The following is a 10,815-nucleotide window of genomic DNA, read 5'->3' as shown; positions in this document are numbered from 1 at the left end:
CTTACGTTTCTGCCAATTTCATTAGTCAGTGAATTACCACCTGTGGTGTGTAATGGGTTGTCCCGAGAGGAGTTTTTCTAATCTTCTCTTTCCTTTATGCATACAACTATAATGATATAATAGAGTGGGATAGATAAATTACACATCCATCAAAGACTACAAACTTTAAACGATTCAGACACCAATCAAATATGATTTTGGAGGACATATTCAGGATTTCAAATGAATAGTGCTTTGTAGGCCTATTGTTTCTGTCTGAGCAAAGTATTTTCAATGTATCGATTTTATCATAATCATAATCGTCAACATAATAAAAAACTCACTCCGATATATATGTTCACTTATAATATAACTGACTGTCAGAATACATAGACGTCATACGATCTGTTTACAGCACAGACTCTGAAGTCACTTATAGTTAGATAAGGAGGAAGAAATTAATATGAAGATGATAAAAGACAAAAGACCTGCAGAAAAATACTGCTGAATCGTTGGCTTAATGGCCATTGGAAACTATTTAGCACTGTAATTCGTAAGGGGTGTTGTTGAATAGCATTCACCCCCACCGGGCGACAGGGAGGGTTTTTTCCGGGTTCATGCGACATGGGTATGTAAACACAAAAGCAGACGCCTCAGCTGAAGCCTGGCGTTCAGTGTAAATAAGTCGACCTTGATTTGACTCGAGTTTGGATCACAACACAACCAATATCTCTGTTAGTCCTTTATGCTAATTATTAAATGCTTTTTACTTTAAATATTTTTTAAACTAAATATACTTTTTACTTTTTTTTTTAAATATACTTTTTATTTTTCTATTATTTGTATTGCTGTCACATTATATATTATATTTTCTGTTAACTTGAACGGAGCCATTCATACAGAACAATAAATTAAGCATACTGATTTTAATCTGAAACGAAAACACATTTTTACAACCAAACAGTTTTAAAAATGGGAGTAGTCATTCCTCACCCCTGCCTTGCCCGCCGTCCCACATGACTTTAACGCAGCACGTGCTACGTTCAAGTCATGTGGGGCGGATGAAGAGAGTTGATGATTGTGATTTTTTGGTACCGAGCGGAGAGGAGATGCACACGGCACTCGAGTGAGGTAACTATATATATAAAAAAACATTTGTTTTCATTCACTCCCACAACATGGACCCGGGTGCCGTTTACTACATCATGTCGTTAGAAACCGTTAACCACCGACCACCCAAACCGGGCGTTCAGGTGTTAAGTTTGTTTATAAACGGGGCTTCATGTTGAATGTTGTCGCTCTGTAGCCTGTCAGCTAGTTTCCAGCGGGTCGTCTAAGCTAGCTAGCTAGTTTGAAGCTATCTATGCTATGTTTCTGACAGTTCCTCTGGTCAGCGCTAGCGTCGGCTTGCCTCATAAAAGGCTCAAGTCCACCACCAAGAAGGAGTGCCTTTACTAGTTTTACTATTAGCTTGATCGCTGTTTACGGTGCTCCAATTGACCAGAAGAGCTACCTGGTTAAATGAATGACCATTAATACCCACTTCGCTGTTAGCCGTTTAGCTCCCCTTGGTATCGTGAGCACCACGTGTACTACAGTGCGGCTTGAGCCTCGGAGACATAAAGAGCAGTGGTGGCACATGCCGTGGATACTAACTAAGTCAATTAATTAATACAAAATAAAGAGCACGGTTGAAACTAGCAGGGTTTTCTGGTTGTTTGAGCCTTGGCTGGAGCGACCATAGGACGGGGAGTCTAAAGTGGGCGGAGTGGGTTGGTCTGCTATGTGCACTCTATGTGTGGATTGTTTTTAAATCCATACCATTAAGTCTGGATTTGTTGTCAAGTGTGACAAAATGATGACGACTTTGAGAATTGTGAACAAGAAGGAAACTATCTTTGTCAGTTCTGTCTTAATGGCACACTCTGAGGCTTATTTAAAAAAACGGATGGTTTATATCACCATATTGAAACTGTCGAAGCTTCCGTGCGTGTTCTTTGGAATAGCGATTATTATTATGGGAGAGAAATAAAGCCTTCACATGCTATGTCTCTTCCAACGTGACTATAGCTATGCTTATATTCAATAGTTCTGGGAGTCCTGTTGTCCCAGATCCTGAGACGGGGTGTTGGGGGAACCTCAGTGGGTGTCTCCTGTTCAAGGCCAATTTCACACACTGTCAAGTTGTGTTGACGAACAGTAATGGCATAGCGATGTACTCGAGGAGCAACTGTTTGGAATAAATGGTTCAGCCCTACAAAGCGTCTCGTATCGCTGGTAAAAGACTGTTTATTCGTTGGTTCTCTACCCACCAGGCTAGATTCACCCAGTGTTGGACCTTTCTGTTTTCCCCAATGCACACGTGTTCTTTTACTCTCTTGGAATTTATGGAGTTAAGGTTATTATATTGTATTTACTGGTGGTAAGCGGTTAGTAGTAATTCTACTCCACTTTCTAAGACATCAAGCAAATAAGTTGTTTTTAAATCTTAAATTCACACTTGAATAAACTCCTTTAATCGCTATGAACATTGTGACATAAAATTATGTACATAAACAGGGAAAAAAAATACAACTTCTGAAACTTCAAACTTCTGAAAACCTTTAAAGGTCCCATGACATGAAAATCTCAATTTATGAGGTTTTCTAACATAAATATGAGTTCCCCTAGCCTGCCTATGGTCCCCCAGTGGCTAAAACTTGCGTTTGGTGTAAAACGAGCACTAGCTGTTCTGCTCGCCTTTGAAAAAACGGAGGCTCAAGCGCGCTGATTTGGAAATCTGTGCTCATGACGTCATGAGGAATCTCAGCTCCTCCCCTTACTCTGCCTGGCCCGCCCAGAGACGTTGGCCCGCCAATGAGACTCGACCGTGCGAGCGCCACATGTGTGTGTGTGTGTGTGAATGCACACACTGTAACGCAAGTGTTTCTTGTCGGTTCTTTGACGTGTCTTGTATTTCCACAACGAGACTGTCGTGGGGGTTATCTAAGCCATGGTTGAGAAGGAATTGGGGGAAAGGAACTTTGGTTTGACTCGCTGAAGTACATGAACTGCGACATGCCGCCGGTTGCCGCGAGGCACCATCGCCCGGCAGCGGGCAGCCGGCCGCAGGCAGCGCGCGGTTCAGTCGACTTCAGGTTGATGTGAAAGTGGAAGAACCAGAGACGTCGCAGAACCCGACAAAGTCGTTTGTGATTCATAATATCGTCTGGACGGAGGCGCACACAATATGATATAGATATCTATGTATTATATGATATTATTTAGATATAGAGCTCCAGGACTGTAACGCAAGTGACTCGAGACACGAGACTCGTATTGGGGGTTATCTCAGCCAAGGTTGAGAATGAATTGGGGGGAAGGAACTTTGGCTTTGACTCCCTCAAGAACATGAACCACGACAAGGAGGAGAAAGGGATCTTTGCCGGGCAGCGCTTATGCACCTCCGCCTCCGGCGGTGGTCCCTCAGCGGGGCTCAAGCGGGAGACATTCGCCGCCAACAATCCCTTTCTCCTCCATGTCGTGGTTCATGTTCTTGAGGGAGTCAAAGCCAAAGTTCCTTCCCCCCAATTCATTCTCAACCTTGGCTGAGATAACCCCCAATACGAGTCTCGTGTCTCGAGTCACTTGCGTTACAGTCCTGGAGCTCTATATCTAAATAATATCATATACATAGATATCTATATCATATAACATATTGTGTGCGCCTCCAGACGATATTATGAATCACAAACGACTTTGTCGGGTTCTGCGACGTCTCTGGTTCTTCCACTTTCACATCAACCTGTCGCATGTCGCAGTTCATGTACTTCAGCGAGTCAAATCAAAGTTCCTTTCCCCCAATTCCTTCTCAACCATGGCTCAGATAACCCCCACGACAGTCTCGTTGTGGAAATACAAGACACGTCAAAGAACCGACAAGAAACACTTGCGTTACAGTGTGTGTATTCACATTGATGTGGACGTTGAAGAACCAGGAACGTCGGAGAACCAAACGCGGTCGTTTGAGATTCATAATATCGGCTCACACAGCTTTTGGCCGTGATAATATATATTATATGATATAGATATCTGTGTAGGCTATATGATAATATTTAGATATAGAGCTCCAGGACTCCCGTGTGTTCTAGAATATTTACAGAACACGGCTAAAGGCTGTGTGCTGCTCGCCATTGCGATACATCCACTGTAAACAGAGCGCATGGTGGCTGCAAGCTGCTCAGGGCCACACCCCCACCCTCCTCCTTGACACGCCCACCGAAACAGCGCATTTGGGGGAAGCTCAATGTGCGACTAGCTCGGAGTGGCTGTAACTCTGCACCACGGCTGAATTTAGGGAACGTCTTTGAATACTGTGTTAGTTGCCCACTAATACCTATATTAAAGAATACATAAAATAGCATGTCATGGGACCTTTAAGCATCCTGTCAGACCCCCCTGAGCATGACTAGCTTGATGAAGTGCGACCGCCCCCCAACACTGCAGTATTCCTGGGGTCAGTGGAAGCATTCTCGAAGCTCATTCACATGATATCATGTGTGTATTTAAGAACCCCTATGGTTTGTTTTTAGTAATGGTGGACTCCCTGCTCATGAGGGAATTCACACCAGGGAACCCTTCCAGAATGGAAATCTAAAGTTAAACCTGAAGTCTGATTCTAGTTAGGGCTGCCAATTTTCCAGATATCTTACATCGACATCATGGATCACACAATGACCATGTGATGACAATCACTTTGACTATCTATCACTATCTAAAATAAGACTTCAGTGTCTGCCAACCAGTTTGTGAACGTTCCACTCTTGCTCCGCCAGCTGGTAGTTCTCTGTGTGACGTAGAAGTGCCTTTTAGTATATTCTTCGACAACCTGTTTTTTAGAAGTAATAATGTGGGTGATAAGGTTAGCTTGTCAATTTAAAGAGCCGGCGAACCCACTATTTAAGCTGGAATACATTTTGGGTTGAGAGTCTCAGGAAAGAGGGGGTTGTTGAATCCCCACAGACCCTTTTAGTACCGTCGTTGTGATGAGCGATGTTGGATATGAATTGCGTCCCCAACGTTATACGTGTCCGAAAACCTAAACTTTCTCTCGGACGCAGCAGTTATCCGCAGCTCAGACAGCTTCACACGTCCACACAAACCGTGCCGCCAGTGCCCCTTGGAGTCCCTCAGAAACGGCCCTCAGACGCCCCGAAAAGAAGGAGTGGAATGTTCACATTGTTTTGGAATGAATGCAAATACATAGTTTAGCTCTTTTTTCTCTAAATTGAGGACTTCTCAAGATTCAAGAATTTTATTTGTCACATGTATACAACTATAGAGTGAAATAAAAGAAAAATACTTATTTTTGTAACCGTGATAAAACAAAATAGATTAGAAAATGACCAAGAAAACTGTTCAGCTATGCACTTCTCCATTGACCGGCATGGTACATGACGTCAAGAGTTAGTATTTCAGCCGTGCTCTGTTGCCTGTAGATATTTTAGTATTATTTTAGTATCAGAAATATTCAATATTTTATTTATTGTTACACACATTTGAGATATTATGGCTTTTATATGCTGTTGTAAACATTGCTCTTGCTGCTCTATAAAAAAATATTTAGTTATATTTAAATATAAATGATTTCTGATCTTTAAGAGCAAAGCAGGAAGACTGCAGGGCAGGAGGACAGGCAAGCCAAATTGAGGCACACAGCTGCTCAAAAGAGGAGCTATGACTGGTACAGGCAACATGTAAGTTTCAGTTACAGTGGGTTCTTGTACATAGTGTGCTTCCAAAGTTTAAGGACAAGAGTAAAGGCTTGACAAAGTAATTTGAGGTGGGGTTTAAGAGGGTTGTTAAGGTAGATGATTTACATTTTATTTATTAACAAACTACCAAAACAACTTGATTTAGGAAGCCTATGCCAACGGACTGACGCCTATTTGACATTGAGACCTGATTCAATTCCGATTTAATATATTATAACCGTGCACAGGTGTACATATAGGCTTATCTCTTCTAAAAAGCTGGTTAGTCAACTGTTAAGTTTAACCTGAATTCTTCCTAGAGTTGGCTTTTTTATTTTGACAGAACTAGAAAAGATTATCCAACATATACAATACATTACATAATGTAACTAGCTATAGCCTGTTTTTCTTTTCTTATTTTCTGAGGTAGCACTGAAATGCATTAATACTACAAGTATTAGGGCTCGGGTTGCTTTTGTTTTGAACAATATATTCATATCAATGTTTTTGTATTCTGAGGTCCAAATGCTGACACTGTTTGTCTTTGGCCATTTCTTTAAAGGTTACAGACCCTGCTGTTAATTTAATGCTCACAGGATACAAATATATCCTTGTAAGGATATGCAAAACAACTTGCTCACCTAAACATTTGAAGGCTTCTAATCTTAAACCTTAAAGTAAAGTACACCTTATTCAATGGAATTCACTGGCCCAGTACTTGGTGTTTTTCTTTTTTAGAGGCAGACTGGGATACTGGGATAACACTGTTGAATGCTTCACGTGGGGGTATGTGACATAACAGGACTTGGGGCCACATTTCCTCGATTAAAACCCATGGTCTCGATTAGCCTTTTCGTGAAACGTTTGTTTTGTTCGTTTCAAATCCGGAATAAGCGTATTTACTGAGGGCATTAACCCACGCCTATATGTTCAGCAGATTTAAACGCCCTTGGTTGTTTATTGTTGGAATACATGAGCATACCGGACACAGAAACCACAATAGGTTTTACGGTTTTGACGACAATGGTCTACGGTCAGCAAAGAGAGCCAAAGACCAAGAACCGTTTTCTATCAGGTTTAATTCCACTCATGGCTCATAAATCTCCTTGTGGCTTAATTTTTACAGTGTACCTGCCAATTATCAGATAAGACTGGGAATCATAATTTAGATTTTTTTTCAAAGTCTGTGTTTTCTTAATTAGCCCCATTGTGCGGATTTGTCTGAAAGGCTCACCCGGTTGGACGCCCGACTTCCAAAGGACTCTCCGGGCAGTGAACACATAGAGTGGACAGGCGTTAAAGTCTGGCCCAGATTAGGGATTCCACCCCACTCCTTTACCTTCTGTTAACTTTAATTCTCCTGCTGTTAGACTACCGGTGGGTTCGCCCCAATGTTTGTACATCTGTTTTTTGGTATCAAACCTTTAACCTTTTTACATTATTTGCAGGCTAGTCTTTGCGGTATTATCACCTTTTTAATGCACAGCGACTCACTTAAGCATACGCAAACATGCATCTAGGCCCACCCCTACCGCTCAAATACAGCCAGACTGCCCCAAGAACACATCCAACCCCTTAGTCTTTGGATTACCTTAAAAGACGCTAATTGACACAGAGGACCCTGCCTTTGTTTTGTGGTTGTTTGATCAATGTTGTGTATGACTGAGGCTTCATGGGTTCTGGATGAATTATAATGTCCTTTTAATAGCAGTTACCTTTTCCTCAGCCTTGCTGCCTTTTTCTTCTTGCCATGATTAACGTGGTCTGAGTCTGAGCATCAGCCAGGCACCTGTAGCCTGCCCCAGTGTTCTCACACTGTCCTTTTCTGCACCAGCTGCAGTGCTCAGTCCAGCCAACCCCTGATCTGTGGTCTGTCAGGTAGCTGAATGACCCCTCCCGGTGAGGGCCCTATAGAGGACTAGACCATCGCACGGCCGTCGTTGAGGTGAAAGGACTCATTTGACCGGGTAAGACACTTGCAGAGGTTTTGGCTCTGTGTGTAGGGGTGTCATGGTTGCAACCAGAAGCCTAGTTACTCGCAAACCATGGATTGAAGTGCACCGTTGTCTGCAAGACCGCGTCGCTTTTTGAGCAGATGTCCTGTTCACTATGTTGTATGCAGCTTACGAGGGCTGGGTATGGCCAGGTACCTCACAATTCAATTCAATTTGATTCTTTAGGTGTTGATTCGATTCGATATCAATTTGATGTTGATCCAATTGCTTCGATATCGATTCAATAATACGTGCAGATGACAAAAATCAATCGTATCATAATTAATTAATTTAAATGGCACTTCCAGGATACTCAAAGTAACTTTAAAAAGTAATTAAGAGTAAAGAAAAATCAACAAAAATGTCAATGGTTAAAAAGTCAAATTTAAACATAACAAGCATATGACTTAAGTGGAATCATGGACAGGACTTCTTCAATTGGGCCTGTTGTAGCTGTTAAATAGCAAAAATATTATTAAAGAACAATTAACATCAGACTGTATATAAGAGATTGGCATGAGTGCCTCCACTCTCTTTGGACGTCAGCATTCGTCGACTGGAACTACTAATGAGTAATCAAATTGTGTTTGGTGGTTATTATAACTAACTTCAATAAATTTAACTTGGTGGACAAATACAAAAGCCCTTAACTCTATTGATTACAAGAATCGTACTCTCGACGCACCTAAAGCACCTCCTACCCACGCTATTTGATCTGTTTTAATCAATGCATTCTGGAGCATATACGCCATCGTATTCATTATGGACCTACCAGTCTGTTCAAAGTAATGTACTAAATACTAAATAATGAAAATGCTGCTGAAACCATTAGCCTTCTTTGCTGCTTATAGTATAGCTTTTAGAAATACAGATGTGTTTATTTGGTTGCTTTCCTATTTTCCCATAATTTAAAAAAACAGACTACTAAAAGCTAGGGTAGGCAATTTAATTTAGAATAACAGAATAATAATAGAGAATAACTTTTTTTGTTATATTTGTTGAAATTATCTCAGCAGCCTAAAATAAATAAAACCTCTGATAAAATAAATAAATAGCCGTTGAAGGCTTGTAATAATTCAGTGACAAAAACTCAAAATGAAAGGTTGGACGGTCTACCGGCCTGTCTTCCTACCTACATGGTTACCTGCACGCACACTCTTTTCATTCGTTCATTGAGCATGACCTGAGTTTCAGGTACAGGTCTTGCTAAATTTTATCAAAAATATTTAGTTATGCTCATCAATCCAGTTCTTTAACGGCATCTGTTATTTTGAATACAAATGAAGAACAACCAACCATTGCTTTAGTTTTCGTAGGTATGTAAGGCTTCCATGTTAGGCTTCCTTTCGTTTTAGCCTAAATCAATAGAAAATATTTTTCCCTAATTTCTTCGTCTTGAACCGCACTGGGTATGTTGGAGCTTATCGATACTTTGGTCTTTAATCATTTAGCTCTGGGGCCCATTTGGGCTGAATGATTTGGGGAAATAATCAAATTGCGATTATTTTGAAAAATATTGCGATTGCGATTTTTTTAATGTATTAACTTCCTTTTGTTCTGTATTATTCACTAAAATAGCAATAAATCATTCTTTAGTATGACCAACACAACACTGGAAGTAGTCAACATATAAACTGCTTTTTCCTTTGGGCCAGGCCGATGTGTTTAGATGAATTGATATAACATCTTTATTTAACTATTGAATTGTAAAATAAATATAAATCTTACTGATCTCCAGTCTGCAACGGTTTAATCACAGCCTTTGCGATTTGCATATCGTGTTCTGTTTCATTGCGATTTTGATTTGAATTTGATTTCGTTCAGCCCTAATGTTAAGGTACCCATCCCTATTTCAAAAGGTCATCCCTATGTCATATTTTGGGGGGTTGCTTTTGGAGGGAGGCCAGCCGAGAGGGGTGGAATGTTTTCGGTTGGATACTTTCAAAATCTACCTTCCTCGGGCTTGTTTCTACAAATTGCCTACCTCAGCTTTAAGTTGTTGGGCTCTTTATCCACCTCACTTCATACACCTTTTCCATTTTTAAGGACCATCCTCACCAACATTACCACTAGATTAACAATTTCAAGAATTAGTTGCAGCCCCTACTTCTATAGTTTAAGATGAATATGCTGTTCATCCGGAGACTGTGCTCCCCACCCCCCCCATGCTTTGATTGAATTCTTGTTGCTTGTTTATCTTCTAGCACTAATCATTTACTTTGAGTAGGTTCTTTCTGAATGGCGGTTATCTGACTGAGGCGGTTGAGATGCCTCACTAGCTTCCTTACTCCATTAGACTCTGGCCTTGGAAGAGGAATTTCCATGTGAGAATCACATGAGGAGGCTTAAGGGTCTGAGTCCACCCTACTTCTCTTGTGTTGTATCTTTAAAGGAGTAACTGGAGGAAGTACAGGGTCCCTTTTGATTAGAGAAGTTCTTGTAGCGGTCATGAGAGTGGACATCAGTGATTTCAATGCGGTGCTTCTCTTAAGGACGTTTTTTTGCTGATTGTTTCCAATGATGGTATTCCTGGCCCTGCATCCTAACCTTGCCATGCCTAATGCATTATGGGAAATTACAATCATCAGAGTACGTTTTTTTAATTTAATTGATAATAAAAAATGGGTTAAAATATTATGTAACTTAGTTTAGTTCATTATTTAGTCAATGCTTTGGAGAATTTCAGTGGCGCTACAAGATACTTTTATTCCATTTTACCATTTGTAGCCTTTTATTGCATCAGTAAGGTCCAAAGGTAAATAATGAGGATTATCCATGAAGTACTTGTTATTGATTTAATCAGTTCCCCTGTCTTTCCTCTTTGGCAGCTCAAGTGTGTCCGTTTGTATTGAGTTGAAGACCTCCTATGAGCACAAGGACTGAGGCGAGGTGAGGAAAATCAGTGCTACGGTAAGACACCACCACAATGTACACCCTTGTTATTTCCTGGTTTAATATTGTACACTCAGAATTTTTTTTTCATTTTGCCCAATATTTGTGCGTTTCTATGATTCAATCGTGTATTGCAGGTAAAGCTAGGGTAGGCTACTTGGATAAACGAGGAAGAGAACGCTAGCTTTTGAAAGTGTCCAACCAAAACAAATCCAAGA

General features: G+C 40.8%; 1 protein-coding gene across 1 annotated transcript in view; it reads left to right on the top strand.

Moving 5' to 3' along the window:
* Positions 1–990: 990 nt before the first annotated feature.
* Positions 991–10,815, top strand: part of slc39a10 (solute carrier family 39 member 10) — a 31,733-nt gene continuing 21,908 nt past the window's right edge. Inside the window, exons 1-2 of the mRNA XM_060039429.1 lie at positions 991–1,110; positions 10,534–10,615. The gene's annotated coding sequence lies outside the window, so the exon portion shown is untranslated. The remainder of the gene's footprint in view (positions 1,111–10,533; positions 10,616–10,815) is intronic.

Source organism: Gadus macrocephalus, chromosome 20 (genome assembly GCF_031168955.1).
Source record: "Gadus macrocephalus chromosome 20, ASM3116895v1".
Lineage (NCBI taxonomy): Eukaryota > Metazoa > Chordata > Actinopteri > Gadiformes > Gadidae > Gadus > Gadus macrocephalus.
Note: the sequence above shows the minus strand (reverse complement) of the source record. Positions and strands in the feature narration are given on the sequence as shown.